We start from the raw sequence: 16,412 nt of genomic DNA on the forward strand, positions 1-16,412 counted from the left end.
AGTGATATTAAACAGACGTTAACATCTGTTTAATATCACTGTTAAACAGATGTTAAGATTGTTGGGCATGCTACCCTTTGAAATAGAACAGCTGTTGATTTTTTCTTTTTCCTGGCACATGGACATGGTTGTGAAGAATTTGTGGATTGTGTTGCATGAACCTGTCTGATCATTCTGAATCCATCCACAAAAGTATACAAAAGCTGAAAGACTTGACAGCTCCAATTAAAGAAGATGCTGGATCCTGGTTAGATGATTTGTTCCTAGGATGGAGCCTTGCACCTTGACAAAGGGAACTTAGTAAAATAGGTCTATATGTGTTGGGTGTTTTGGCAGTGATACTGTAGTAATACCTTGCATACCTCATTGTTTGCCACAAATGATGGACAAAACTATCAAAGAAGTGTTTAGCATATAAGAGACATAGGTAGGAAATGGATTCACAGAGAGTTCGCAAAATCTCACAGAGATGGTGGATGAAGGTATTGACATAGAAGAAGGTTTTGAATTAAGACCTTGGAACAGGTGAGACTTCTTCTGACAATGACTTGTAATTGCTATCAGACATGACTTATGCCCTTTGAACTGACTGGACTTTCACAACATTAAAATTGCTGTGTTGTAAAATAGCAAGGCTTAATGTGAGCAAAAAGGATGCTTTAAGCAAGTAAAAAGCCGATATACTATAGTAAAGCTATGAAACGCAAGGCAGTTAATAAATGACATGGTTTTGAAGGGTTTTTTTTAGTCAAACTGAGAGGGAGAATTGTGGGAATCCTTAAAATCAGAAGGTTTTGGGAAAGCTGCAAAAGGCAGGGCTCAAAGACATAAGAACTGCGATTAGAGCTAATCAGCAGCCATAAGTCTGCAGCAAAATTACATAAGACGTAAAAAAGTAAGGACAAATGGAACAATGGTCTTTATAGTAACGCTTGGCTAGAATAACTCCCTAAGCTACAGAAAAGTATATCTAGTGAGATATTAGGAACTTCTGAGCTTAATAATGGAGCTCTGTGCATTGTACTTTAAGGCTTACAATGGGTATTTCATTCCAAATTAGCAAGCATTGTTTGAACAAAAGGTACCTGTGCTTCTAGGGGTTGGATAGAACTATTGTCAATATGCTTTTGCTTTGTGGGATTGGTCAAAAAAGTTTACTTTTTTAAGGTAAAGTAACATTAAGTTCTTTGTGTGCTGCCGGGGACATGAGCTGCTGGCATCTTCCCATTGTCATAACCATGTAATGAGAGTGGAAACCAAACAGCTGGAAAACAAACAGCTCGAGGTGCGTTCCTCAGCATTCCCGTCCCGTTCATGGATTGACACAGACCCCTGGCCAGCAATGCTCTCCTCTCAGGAAATGTGGAGGGACATGGAGTTATTCAGCTTTGTGAAGAACAGGCCCCAGGAAGACTTTAGCTCCACTTCCCAAAACTTCAGGGTGGCTTTGAAGAAAGTGGGAGACAGCTTTTTTAACAGGACCAGTTACAATAGGATGTGGTCTAATATTTTAAGGAATAGATTGTAAACAAATCAAGTTCTTATATGAACTGTCCATGAGGTGGGTAGACTTCAGGATGCTTGTCTGTGGTTTCCACTGAAGTGTATTTTAGGCAGCTGAATATCATAGGGTTATTTTACTGTTATATTATTTACTTAAGAATCAAAGACGTACCTTCACAACAACCCCTTTTTCCCCTTTTTTCTTTGTATAATAAATAAAAATAAGGACAAAACATGGGTTTTGAGCTCTGCCTGAGTCTCTTTTTCACTATGAGAACCTGAGAAAAACCTCTTCTGGATGAGGCTTTTTTCATTTCTCTCAATGGAAAAAGAGAATCTAGGTTTAATAATATATTTTTCTTTACCAGCCAAGTTCATGGCTTGATCAGGATCATGAGCTTGGTTGGGGGAGGTTTTTTGTATTTATACTTTAAAAACAAACTTTTACTAATATCTAGTGCACAAAAACTTTAGACATGAATAACAGTGCAAGCAATCCACCCTTCTCCCCTTGTTAAAAGTTATACATTTTGTTAGTGATTTAATAGATGACTTTTAACTTTTAAAATGTGTCTTGGTTTGAAATGACAGATGTCTGCTGACGAAAGGCAGAAACCTCCACTGAAATGGAAAATGTGAAACCCCTCCTTACAAATTGTTGTAGTTTTGAAATTAAGGGGGCCTCTCAGGCAAAGATGCGGGAGCAGGAACAACAGTTCTTTATTAGGGAAGAAAATAAAAGTCAAATAAACAATGCAGTAATACAAAACAACACTGCCAGAGTCAGAATACAACCTGACACCTGTCAGCGATGGAGAGAGACGGAAGACTGACTCAGTGATAGAATCCAATTTTATTGTGGGATACAAACACTTTTATATTATATACTACTTCAGGGAGACTAGTCATGTGTACTACAATGATTAGGTTAAAATCACATACACAAACTTATGCATATAACAACATCTCCTGCTTGCAGAGTTTAATGGGATTTTCTTTTTCTGGTAAACCTCTTTGATTTAATCTTCTTGCAATCTAAGTCTAATTTTCAAAGTTCCATTTGCTTTTGCCAAGGCATCCTGTTATCAAATCTCTTATGTTAACCCGGTCCAAAGTCCATCATCTGCCTTGTGTCCTCCAACACTCCAACAGACACCCTGTTTGTCAGGGGTTTGGTAGCAGTCCAATTGGAATGGTGGCTGCCATCCTCCTGGAGTGTCAGGTGTGGTTCTGTTGAAGCAGTGATCCCGTAGAAAGGTGTAGTCATCCTCTGATGACCCAGTGGTGGTGTGGATGGGCCTGGTCTTCCTCTGGGAATCCAGTGGAAAAGGCAGCTGCTCCTCTGGGAATCCAGTGGAAAAGGCTGTCCTGGTGTCCAAAATCTCAGATGATATCCAGTTAGGAATGCTTGGCTCCTCCCTCTGGGCAGAGCTTCTCACAGTGTGGGATGATGTAGTTTTATCAGTCATGCTGTGGCACTCAATGGCCCGATGTTGGGGTGCATTAGTTTTAAGTTGGTTTATTCCTGTACCCCCCATTCCTGTTTATGGTTTTGCCCGGGCTCTCTCTCTCTCCCTCTTCTGAATTGTCCCGTCAGTTACACTTTTATCTTTCCTAAATTCCTCCCTGACTGTCTGTCTGTTATTCATGGTCCTTGCCCACTCATCCAGAACATTCTGTCCTGGACATTGAATGATTGGATTAGAGGTCAGGGTTCAACCCCTAATTTATTTACACTGGACATCCGAGCTGTTTGTTACGCGTTATTCCCTCCTCTCAAAAATTTAGATTGGTCGCTGTGTTCTAGTTATAAGACCTTGCCGGGAAAGCTTTTTTGTCCGCGCCCGACGCACCTTCAATAAAACACCTCCTTTTTCCCTGTCGACGCGGTCCAAGCCTTTTCTCCTGCGGGACGCAGCCCAGCTTCTCTCCTCACGGCTCTGGGGGTTTCTCGCCCTTCTGAAGGCATTCCGCCTTAAATACTCTCCCTAGGAAGTCTCCTAGCGGGAGAGTGCCCTTCCCCCCTCACTGCTGCCGGCGGTGCAGCTTCCCCCCTGTGCAGCCGGGCGAGTCAGAGACCAAGAGGTCAGCAGTAGCCGCTGCAGCCCATTAACACAGATGTGTCCCCAGAGGGAGGACTGGTCATGGAAGAGATAAAGAAAACTGCCCAATTAAGAGAAGATAACAGAGCCACACCTCTAACAGATGGCAAATAGAATACACACATTATCTTGCAATCTAGGACAAAATGATGACAAGTGGTAGAACTTCAGTGAAAGAACTTTGCAACAGTAATTTGGTTATGACAAATTGATTTTTTTTTTTTTAAATGAGTATTTTAGTGGATATCCCTTGGAGCTTAACCATCCTTCTTGAAACAAGGCAATAATAATTAGTAGGAATACTAGGAAAACACATATTAATAGACACACAAGGAAGTGTGTCTATTGATGCACAGCAGTTATTGCCTGAAGAAGAAATAGCACATTTTCCCAATCATAGACCTATTGATTTTGGTCCTAACAATCGCAAACAGTCATAATGAGTATTGTACTATGAACTCTAAGGCATATTTTACAAACAGTTGTACATTTTTCTAACTTTTGTGTGATAACCCTTCAGTGTGTTTATTAGAGTTTTTGAAACATGACAGCCTTGATTTGAAAAGCTTTGTAGGGCAATGTTGGCTTTCTCTTGGACTTGGTGAGAAAGTGGCCCTCTCTCAGCTGCTGTGAAATGGCCATAGCATGTGGCCAGCAGCATCTTTTCAGGACGGCTTGCTTGCTATTGCTGACACGGCCCCACACCCTCGCATGCTTCTTTCCACTGTATTTTGTTGGTTGGGCCCCCACAGGGGCTTTTCCCACACTCTGCTTCTGGCTTTGGTGTCTGCAGCTCTTCTCAGATCCGACCTTGGAGGCAGGCTCGGGGGCAGGGCCACTCCCGATGCAGACACGCCGGGCTCCAGGGAGGGGTGACTTTGAAGCCAGCCCACTCGGTTTCCGTGGTGATGGGAATTGCGGCGGCCCCGGTGCGAATGGTGGGGGGCGATCTCAGTGGCCGCGTGGCACGGTGTAATGGCTGCGGAATTCCCCTGTAACCCGGGAGGGCTTGGAGCGGCTGCATGGTATGGTGTCCCCGGGGGGGAGCAGAAGCGTTCCCCACATGGTCTGCTCCCCCAGGGCAGGGCGGCGTGGTGTGCCCGCCCGGGTCGGCTGCCGGGGCTGTGGCGGCCGCCGTCTCTCCACGTGTCTGGATTGTGCAATCGGCGCCACCGGCCCTCTGGACGACATCGGTGTCCTTGGCTCGGGCAGCCCCTGGATGGTCTCCATTTTCTGGGATTCCCCCACTCCCTGGGGCTGTGCTGGTTCCCACACCCGCTCCACATTGGTCAGCCACAGTCCCAGTAGCAGAGCACGTTTTCACAGCAGCCGGGGCCTGCCGGCTCCCGCGGCAATGCCAGCTCACACACAGGGTGGAACGAAAAGGCGGCTGCACTGCTGCCCTTCCCCGTTTGCCTTTCAAAATCCAGTTCTTTAATAAGTCCAGAACAAGTGTCCATGGTTTTATAATACCGATGGCTGCATCATCGCCAAATGAGAATGCCTCAAATATATTTTGTCCAGCCCTCTCCCAAAAGGGCAAATCTAAAGCATTGCCTTTTGATATGTGCAGCTCATGGTTTTCGCACCATGTGAATAAAGCTTGTAGAGCTCGCTCATCGTGGTTTATTTCTCTTCTTTGAAGGAAGAAAATCAGTACCTTCGTTACAGAGTTTTCTGGTCCTGACATCCAAGCTCCCATGGTCTCCTAAGTGATTCCAGTCCACAAATACAGGGCTAGAAACCTCGCAGCACTTTATGCTACTTAGCAAAGTCCCAGGTTTTCAGCATATCAGTTCTGTCACCATTCCCAGCTCCCAGGCTGTATTTCTCCAATTCCAAACACCAATTTGGGCCTGTTGCTCTTGTAATCTGGTTCCCACACCATTTCCCAGCTCTTACGCTGCTTGCAATCTGGTTGTACACCGATTTCCAGCTCTAACGCCATGTGTCTCCTTTGCTCTGTGCTTCTGAGTTCTTATCACTCTGGGGTTCACCACGTGTTAGGTCATGTCTGGGGATTGTGGGTGCAGGAGACAGAGATCACTCAGCCTCGAGGTTTGTGTGGCACAGAGGGGGTTTATTTCCCAGCCTACCCCTCATACAGAACATTTGAAAGACCCAGTCTGCATATTCTCATTGGTCTGAACTGCACACCCCCTCAGCATCTGGCCGGTGAAATGCTTGCAGCTTCCTAAGAGATCTGACTGGGGGAAGCCCCTGGCAGTCAATCCCGGGGCTTGGCAGCAAGCTCATCTCTGACATTTGGGAGCACCAGCCAATGGGTGCCTTCTTTCTGTTCAGTTCTGTTAGGTCTCGGTTTGGTTTCAGTTATGTCAGGTTGAGACTAAAGGCATAAAAAGTGTGCCATGTTTACAATAAAGGGATCTCCTTTGGATGCATGAGGGGGTCTGTGTCACTTTGTTCCCCACTGCTGCATCCAAATCTGTCTTTTGGGAGTGCTAATTCACTAAACAGTGCTAATTCACTAAACAGTGCTAATTCACTAAACAGTCACTATACAAACAAGGCATGGGCTATAATTATCAAAAAACTTCGAATTGTCTCAAGCCGTTTTGTTTTGTTTTGTTTGTTTGACAGAACACCTACTTTATGTGTGAGGTAGAGAGTTCTATCTTACAGACTGCCTGAAAATAAGAGATACTGGAACCCCACCAGATCAGATCAATCAAAGCACTCCTAATCTATTAGTAAGTATTAACAAGGTCTGAACTTATATTTTCTGTCTCAAGACTTTGTATGTACATCCATCCACACAATACCACTGTGATTAACTACACTGACACACAGGTTTGCATAAAGATTATTTTCCCAAATACATTGGAGTATGGTAGAGCAAAAGAAAACCTTGATTGCAGTGTCTAAAGACATTGCATCTGGTTAAATATTCTCTTTCTGTTCACAGCTTTAAATTAAAATTTACACCTTTATAACTAAAGGTACTATAAATAAAGGCACTAGAGGTTCCCATGAACTCCACAGATCTTCCAGAGGTGTTTGAAGGCTAGGTCTGTAGACACAGAAGTGCTTCATCAGCAGGTTTTAAGTTGCAGAGTTTTCTGACTATTTGCCACCTGTCACTTCTGTTTACAGTGTCTATAAAATAATTTTCATGCTGAAAATCACTAACAACTACCTTCCATATTTATTCATGGTTAAGCACTCATGCCAGCTCCTATTGAAGTCAAGAGCAGGTTTCTGAAAATAGCACGAATAGGATTAAACCTAAAAGGTCTGGCACTGCTATCACTGAAATATTAATTTGCATGTTTTCTTATTTTTCAACCAAAATATGACCATGGCTTTTAATGTTGGGTTTTTGCAGCTAGTATGCAGATGTAATAATCACAGAACTGAGGTCATTTGATATTACAGAAAGGTTAAAAACTAGGCATGGGAAGGTCATAATGAAAATTTTTAACTAACAAAAACTGGTTTGTCCTGCAGCCTTGAACTCATGTCCTTATACCCTTCCCAAAAGAAAACCTATTCACTGAAGATGCATCATCATCCCAAAAACATGTTGAAATTAGGCTCATGATTCCCTCAGAAAGCTAGGAGGTAATATTTTGCTGCAGCCAAAAGGTTATTAGAAAAAAGAATGAAAGCTGTTGGTGCTAGGTGGTGTTAGTTCTGGTTTGCATTTGTTCCAGTTAATTTCTTGGGTGTTGCTGTGAGCTGGAAAAGGGTCAGGGTTGAACACCAGAATAAAAGAGAGGTAGGAGAAGAGGAGAGGGGACAGAAAAGTAGGCTGTCAGGAGAGAATGTAAGTTGCCTAGCACCCAGCCAAAGGGGAAGGGGACAGGGATCACCTGAGGCTGGGAAAAGCAATCAAAAGCAGCATTGTGTTGGTGTGTGTGTATGTTCAGCTCTCAGGAGACAGAGATACACAGCCGGCTCAGTTGAATCCTTACTAAGAAGAAGGTTCTCTTTTGCTTTAATGACTTTGTCTCCACTTAGTGGTAACTAAGAGTTTGTTTATTTCTAACACCTCTCTCCCAGCAGCTCAGAGCGGCACTGCACAGTGCTTGCTGTGCTCCAGAGAGCACAAAGCAGGCTGGCCTGGTGGGCCTGAATATTTCTGCAAAACACTCTGCATTTCACACCTTTGCTGTGGCTCAGGGCAGAACTGCAGGCCTGCAGGCGCTTCCTGGCAGAGCTGTGGGAGGCACTGGCTCCTGCAGATGTGAGCTGCCAAGCTGTCAGTGCCTCAGGCTGGCCTGGGTTGCCCTGGCAGAAGTGCCGTGCCTGAAGGACGCTGCCCTGTGCTCCAGCCTGCCCAGCAGCCCGGCTCCCTGCGCCGCTGCCCAGAGTGCTGCACACACTGCTGCCCTTTGCCAGGAGTCACAGGGCAGCCGGCACAAGAGTAGGAATCCTCAGCCAGGCCACCGGCCCTGGGCTGCCCCTGGCCTTCCTCTGCTCCTGGGCAGACTCCAGACGGCCAATGCCTCCAGTCTGGGCTGTGCCCAGCACGGCTACGCTTCCCCTCGGGAGCAGCCAGCTGCCACCTGGGCTCTGAGAGCGGAGGATTCGCCCGCTGCCAGGAAGAGGCACCCAGGGCCCGGCTGCTGCCTCCTGCAGCTCCAAGGGCCTCCTTCCAGCCTGCCTCTGCCCAGGCTCAGGCTGCTCCGGGCTCTGCCAGGCCTCTGCTGGGGCTGCACCCCGGCCAAGGCCGGGCCCGCTCTCACCTCACAGGCGCTGCCAGCTCTGCACCAGAGGAGACCTTTCAGAGCCCCCTCTCTGATCCTTCTGCTTTCTCACTTGAGCAAGGCTCTCCTTCCGCCAAAGACATTGCACTTAGGGATACAAATCCAAGTGGCAGGAACTCAAATGCTCCTGAGTCACAGCAGAGAGCCTGTATCCACATAGAGTATTTGGGCTGTCCCATTCCTCCTTTGTTTTTTCATGCAAATGCCATTGCCCTTTCTACCTCAAATAGAGGTACCACAGCAGACCAAAACCAGACACGTGGGTCATATTCCAAAAGCAGCATGGTCTGGAGAGGATAAATGAAGATGAGCATACCCCAATTTCACACCATGCCAAAGACACTGTAGGGGTGACTTCCACCTTTAAGAAACAACAGACAATTTACAAGGAAATCATGAGCTTATTCACAGAGTAAGAAGGAAGGAAATTACAAGGAGAGTTGTGGTTTTAAAAATTTTATTAATTTCAAATCCTACTCAGCAGACCTATTAGACAATCATACCCTAACCCTAAACCCCTAAGTTCTAACCCTAACCCTAACCCTAACCCAAACTCAAACCTAGTCATAACACTAACTCTAACTGTAACCCTAGTCCTAAACCTACTCCTAAACCTAGTACTAAGCCTAAGCCTAAGCCTAAACCTAAGCCTAAGCCTAAACCTAAGCCTAAGCCTAAACCTAAATCTAAGTCTTCTAAATGAGTTGATGTTCCAGAAACTTTATTTAAATCCAATCCTAATGTATACTCTATTCTCTTCAACAACTCTTCAACTCTTCAACAATCCTACTCTACATTTCTAATCTAAATTTCTTATGAAGATAACATCTTGAAATTATTGTTAAATTCTCGTCTCCTAATACTTCTTTTTCTTCTTCTGCAATTAAATGATGAGTGGTGCCAGGATGGAGGCTGGCTTGGATGATGTTACAAATGGATGCTGTCCACAGGAAAAAGAAAAAAAAGAAAACAACAAAGAAGAGTGGTGAACCATGACTTTCCAAGCTCAGTGCTTCACTGGCTCCATGAGGATTCCTCTAGTTCCTACAAAGACCCACAAAGTAGAACAATGGGACCATCTGCACCTCCATCTTTATGTGCAGGACCTTGCCATCACAGGCAAACCTGGCCCAGAATCCCACTCATCCTTTTATCAAGGTGTTTTCATCTTGCTGGGATTTTTGCCCTGCCAGTGCTCTAGAAATGGTGTTTCTGCCCTGAGGTTTCTTCCTTTCAGGAAACTCCAATTAATCACATAGGTCCCTGTATTTGAAAGACAGGCACTGTGCTGATTTCCACAGGGAGACAGAGCAGTGCCTACCTTTCCATGCCCTGCCCCTCCTGTGCTGGATGGCACCTTCCTTCCCAGCAGGGACAGCCCAGTGGCACTGGCTGCTGCACTTCCCTCTCTGCCACACAACCTGGCAGTAACCCTGGGGCAGTTCCTGTCTGCTTGAGCGTGCCAGGCAGCAGATGGGGCTGGGACAAGTCCCTCTCAGCTCTCCCTGTTTGCGTGCCAGAAACCTCCAAGGGTGGGCTGGGGGCACAAACCAGGGCCCCTCAGAGGCTGACAGTGAGCCCCCCACAGCCCCTCCTGCCCACAGCCAAATCTCTGACCACTCAGCCAGCCTGGCTTCCTTGGGTTCCTGCACCACCTTTGCATGTCTCTGTACCCTGCATTGCTCTACTTCAATTCTTTTGCCATTAGATAAAATGGGGCACCCCACCAAATTACAAAACAGGGCAACAGAAACCAGTCAGAGGACAGAGCACCTCTCCTCTCAGGAAAAACAGAGAGGGGTGGAGTTATTCAGTTGTGTGAAGAACAGGCCCAAGGAGATTTTATAGCCATTTTCCAAAATTCAATGTGGCTTTGAAGAAAGTGGGGGACACCTTTTTTGAACAGGGCCAGTTACAACAGAATGTGGGAAAATATTTCTAAACACAAATGGGATGCAATCAGAGTAGATCTTAGGTAGAACTTGTTTACTTAGAGCATTCTGCAACACTGGCACACGGGTCCCCAAGAGCTTGTAGGTGCCTCATCCCTGGAACCATTCCAGGTCAGGTGGCAAAGGGGTCTGAGCAATCTGATCTCTTTAAAGATGTTCCTGCTCATGGCAGGACACTTGCACCTGATGACCTTTACAGGGCCCTGCCAGCCCAGCCCAGTCTAGGACTCCTCACCATTTTCATTTGAAGAGCACCAAGAGTGCAGGTGAGGAGGAAGGGGGCTCATCTGATGCCTTGGACTTAAGTAGAGGAGGAGCCCATCCCTCACACCCGGTTTCACCTGTGGTCCCTTTGCATTTTACCTGCAGGAGTTCCTTGGCAGACCAGCGCTGCTCCTTGTCTGTCTGCAGGCATCAGCTCAGGAGGTCACACAGCCAAGGTGAAAACAGGTTGGGCTCCTGCAGCTTTTCTTTCCCTCCTGTGCCTATCAGGATTTGAGGCTGGGGAAAAAGGAAACAGGGAGGTTCCACCTGCTGCTTTGCCCATCTGTAACTTTGCCCATCTCCCTGAGCCCATTGTTTAAGCTTCATTCTGCAGTGGCAGTTTCTGCCCTGGCAGAGACCCAGAGATGACTTTCCTTCACCTACAAAAAACCCAAACCCCACATTTTTTCCAACATCCTACAAATCTTGACTTGGCAGCTGATTTCATTGACTGACCTAACAAGTGGGAACTACATCAGCAAAGCATGTTTGATTCTCTGAGAATTCACACCAGCTTGATAGGGTTTTTGGAAGAGGGACTTTGCTATACTAACTCTGCTATTTCCAAGGATTAGTACAAGAAAGGCATCTCTGCCATGCTTGTTGGTCCCTTAAGCAGAGCTGCCATAAAACAAAGCTCATCAAGTTCTCTCCTTTGTTCTTGAAAACCATGGTAATTGGAAGGAAAGAAAGGAAATCCACCAGGTATTCCTCAGGTAAGGAAACAAACATTTAAATCTCAAATTCCACACAGACACATTAAGATGCCTGCACAAATGTGTTGGGATGAAAATGCCTGCTTGGGCACACAGGAAACACCTGCAGCTCTGTCTCTCAGCAGTCGGAAAATTTCAGCTTCCCTTATGCAGCAAAAGAAAACTTTCCATGGTCAGAAGAAGGAGAGGTGCCATCCCTATGGTCACTCTCTGCTCATTTGGCTACTCAAGTCAATGCATTAATGGTAGGCCCATCCCAGAAAGTGCCAGGAAACAAACAGGGGGTTTTGGCAGGCTCTCCACATCACCAGGCTCTGGCTTGGTGATGAGGAGAACGTGGCTTGGGCTATGAGAAAAAACACGGTCACTAGGTGTTTCAGCATTACTGGAAAAGAAGCAGAAGAGACTCTGAGCCATTTACACCCTCATTCCCAGGCTTCCAGCATGTTTCCCAGTGAGAAGACACTGCACAGGGAATTAAGTTCCTCTCTAAAAATCATTGTTTTAGAAACTTTGTTGGCTTTGGGTTTCTTTTCTTCATTGCTGGAAATGTAACACCAGTTCTGAGAGGCTTGACTTGTGGTTTTAGGGGCATCTTCACAGACAGACAAGTGGGAACAATTTGAAACCCAAAGCAAAGTGTTGCCTCAGAAGAGTTGGGGAGTGTTTGCCTGTGTTAAGGCTTGAGCTGTCTGGCAATCCCCTTACATCCATGTGCAGAAACACCCAGCTGCTCCCCAGATCTCAGTCCCTCTGGGCACACAGGCCTCAGGAAAACGATTCCAGCCTTTCTCCTGCTCAAGAGCATCTAACCTAAGCTGAGCTCCAGTTTCTTCAGTAAAGTCAAGGACGTTCTCTTCCATGCAGCTGACAGTGTTCATGGAGCTCAGCAGGTCTTCCTGATATTCCTCAGGCCAAGGAATTACAGTGGAATTTGGCCAGACATCAGATGAACATTATCCAGTGTGGTTCATGTGGAACCAAGCTCTAACGCTGACAAGCCAAAGGGAGAGAGCTCATTCTGCTTTAGAAAGATGTCAGTTAGAAACATAAGACACAGACTTGGAACTACTCAAACCTCAGCGTGCAGAATCCATCTAAAATAGACCACAATCATAATGGCAAGGGGCGTTGGAGTCTTGATAAAAACGCCCACCACGATAATAATAACTCTGCCCTAGTGGCAGTGAAATCAATGGTGGCCAAATAGACTTTATTACTTTCCTCTTCAAACCAAAGGAAAATTTCCAAGCCTAAAATAGCCAATGTACTCTCCTTGATTAAAAGCAATTATAACAATTCATTCAAGTACGCAGACGTGAGCCAAACAGAGGGATCACAGGTCACGCCTGACGTTCCTTGTTCATCAGTGGAACCTGCAAACTCTGATTTTATGCTATTTATAAATGTGCCAGTTGTTGGTTTTGTAGAGCTTTTTTGGCAAAATCATGGGTTTTGTTTTCTTATGTTACAGATCCCCTCTATTGGACTTTCAAAGGTGAAATTTTAGTTAAAATCAAAACCAAAGTTTTTAAATTGATATATATGGGAAGATCTTTTGCCGAAAATTAGGTCATTAAAAGGATGCAGCGTTCCTCAGCAGTCCTGTCCTGTTCCTGATTTGTACACAGCCCCTGGCGGGCGATAATTCCCTTCCTTGCTAGTCAGGGAATAAGGCTCTATGATCTCTTCTGAATTGGCCATTCGTTCTTAAAGATGGAAAGTCCCCCCTTGTCGGAACCCAGGACATCCCTCTGGCAGCTCTGGGTGGCTCAAGCCCCTGGCAGGGGGCTCAGAGACCCTGGCATGAAGGCAAAGACACCTGTGCCTTTGAGGTGTCTTTGATTTTGACCCATGGAGTAAATTACCAATGTTACGTGAAGAGCTACAAGTCACGAGAGTTTAAGCAGAATAATAATTTGTCTCAGGGTGAAAGGGTAGAAGTTTGGGGTTTTTAGAATGGGGATTCTGGAGGTGACACAATCCGTCCTAAGGACGTGATTCATGGAGGTTCTTTTTCACTGATCTCAGGGTGCAAAAACTGACACGACAAGGGGATTTGCAGTAAAATCAAAATACATGTACTTTTATTAAATAGCCATAGCAAAGATGCGTTAGAGAGAAGGGGAATGAAGAAAGGGAAAAGAATAAGGAAAAGAAAAAGAAGAGAGGGAGGGCAAGGAGGTATATAGCTACCAGACGTGCAGATGACAAAGTCCCTCGAAGTCCGGTCGACGAAGAGGCCTGTCGTCCTCACGTCAGGGGAGATCTCAAAGGTATCAGTCAGGTCTAACCTTTTTTATAGTCCTTTTGAAATGGGGGAAGGGGACCCAATTTCAAAACAGTCTATTGATAAAGGGTACAAGGAGTCCATCAGTAGTCCATCAGGAACAGGTGTCGTCAGCAGCAGATGTCATAGGCAGGAACCATTGTCTTCTCGGTCCAGTGGTCGCTTGCAAAACTTGCTCCGGTCCCCACGCATACCTTCCCTCACCCTACGGTGGGGATTTCAGTCTTAGTCCTTTTGGGAAAAGAGGGGAGCTTTTCCAGGTAGGGGTCGCACGTCTCAGTCCTTGAGGGGAGAACCTTCTCCCATCTCAGTCCATCTGTCACGGTGGTTGATGTACAGTGAATGGAGGGTCCTTTTGTGGTGACCTCTGGGAAGGTCATTCCAGAGAGAAAGTCCAGCCAAGTCAGAAGGGTGGAGAAATTCCAGCACTAGCGTTGCTAGGTGATGCAGGCGAAGGAGAGCACACTGCCCCTTCTTGGGTGCAGTGTTCCATGAGTTGAGCAAACACACCCGTAGGCAATAATCTGGCTTGGTGGACCAGACAGACCTGGATTTTCAGAACAGGATCTTTCCCTTTCCCCGGTGGTCTTGGCTTTCATGACGATCGAGAGGCAAAAAATGAGGGAAGTTTCGGACAGACTCTCACACGACCCCGTGACTCACGATTGTCTTGAAAGGATCTTCATCAGCAGGTCTTCAAGTCTCCTTCACGCTGGTAGCACACCTCAGAAAATAGGGACAGTATGACAGAGGGAGAGGAAAAGAGAAAAAAAAAGATAAGAAGAAATAAAAGAAGGGCGAAAAAGAGAAGCAATTAGCAAAACAAAATCAAAACAACTTTTTTAGCAAATGATTAAATAATAATTGAAAATGATCAAAATAATAATTGGAACAAAATCACAAATTATTGTCTTAAATAATTGAAAAATCACAAATGGTAATCAAATAATCAAAATAAAATCACAAATGGTCAAAAGTAAAAGCAATAATAAAATGGATATAAATTTAACAAAGTCACAAAATGGAAGATAAAAAGTTATTTCAAAACACATCTACTGATTCATAATCGTCTTGTGTCAATTGTCTTGGGGACGTCCATAGTAAAAAGGACATCAGCCAAATTGTGTGCATTAATTATGGACGTCAGTCTTGTTAACCGTTTCATCATTCTCCAATTCATGACAAACAAGATTGCTGACAAAACAAAACCAATCGAAACCAGGATCAAAAGGACAACAATAGGATGACACATGGTGTTCAGGACACTTGTGGCAGTTGGTGACCACCCAAAAAGAGTATCCCACCACTTGTGCTCGGCATCTCTCTTTACTCTTTCCCATGACACGGTGTATTTGTTTTACATTGTGATGAACAGTTACTAGGGTCTTCTGCCCATCTTTCTTGATCTTTCCCAGAATCTCAGCCAAGTCTTGGTGGAGCAGCAACTGCTTTACCAAAGTGAGGTTCATCCCAATTGGAGTAGGTATCAATTTGTGAATCAGGGTGTAATTAGATTGCAAAAGTTGGTGAGAGGTAACTGGAGCTACATAAGAGAAATCACATCCTACAATTCTGGTAAAATTACAAGCACAGAAATTTGAATGATTCTTAGTATCCACTACTACATTTTCTACAAATACAAGATCACAGGCAGTTCTAATGCATGCACATCCATTGCCTATGTATATGAGAACCGTTTCAGAAGTCTCGTTAGGATGTATTTCAAAGTGACAGATATTCTGCTCTGTGTCCACACAGATGTCCTGGGCTATGATTCCATTGCTTTCACAGATGAACCCTTGTTGTTCACGGACAATACAAGATTCCAGATTGACAGTTTGCCATTTGTTGTTAATCTGACGGGCCCATTCCTTATGCTCCGAAGGATAGAGGATAGCTCCGTCATGATTTATCCCTAATGCTATAATAGGAAAAACCAAATGTACTGAAGCACTACGTATGGTTAACACAAAAGCTGTGGCCGTGTTTGAAATGGGGTTATAAGTGAAATTCACCAAATTCCACCAGGATTGGAATTCTCTTTCAAAGTCAGTAGCACTGTCGCAGATTATTTTTCAAATTTCAGTGGGAAAAGTGCCTTCTTCACCTTCTTTTATAATTGAGGCAGCAACTGACTGCATCCACAATTGAGCCTGAATACAGCTGAGAGCCAAAGAAACATTATTTTGTGTGGCATTGAGTGCATCAATCACCAATTTGTGGTCGTTTACATTTACCTTTTCCCAATTTGGTAGTATGTTTGATAGCAGCCACTGATGTGTTAAGGATGATTGCAGTGGTTGCTGTAATTTGGTCAGATTTTCACTCATAGCGGCCAATTTGTTCAAGTTTACTTAATTTACATGTTAAGTGTAATATTATCACTTTGTGTTACCATAAAGGGAAAGGAAAACAATATATTTGTTGTATAATGCTAGTGTTATCATGGTTTCTCAGGTCTTCATGTCCCACGGAGTTCTTCTGTAAAAAATAAGCACAACAGAATCTGCCACGAAGAGGCAGAAAGAGTTAGAACAATGGGATTGTCAGAGAGGTTTTTAACACCAGTGGTACTTCCCCTACAATAGGGGGTGGTCCACCAAAAACAGGTTGTCCAGGGTAATGTGCGGGGTTCTTGAAATCATCTGGTCTGTGTAGTGAAGGAATTATGCTTGGAGCTGTCAGGCAAAAAGCAGTGATTTTAGGACACCCATTTGCCCCTGATCTATCGTAAGGGGTGTGAGAAGTCCATTCAATCCCTTCACCTTTTGCCCAATCCTGTGCACTTTTGACTGTAAAGTGAGAAACATTATCAGATTGAATTTCTTGTGGGGTTAGGAAAATTCCAAACCATC

Source organism: Passer domesticus, chromosome 9 (assembly GCF_036417665.1).
Source record: "Passer domesticus isolate bPasDom1 chromosome 9, bPasDom1.hap1, whole genome shotgun sequence".
Lineage (NCBI taxonomy): Eukaryota > Metazoa > Chordata > Aves > Passeriformes > Passeridae > Passer > Passer domesticus.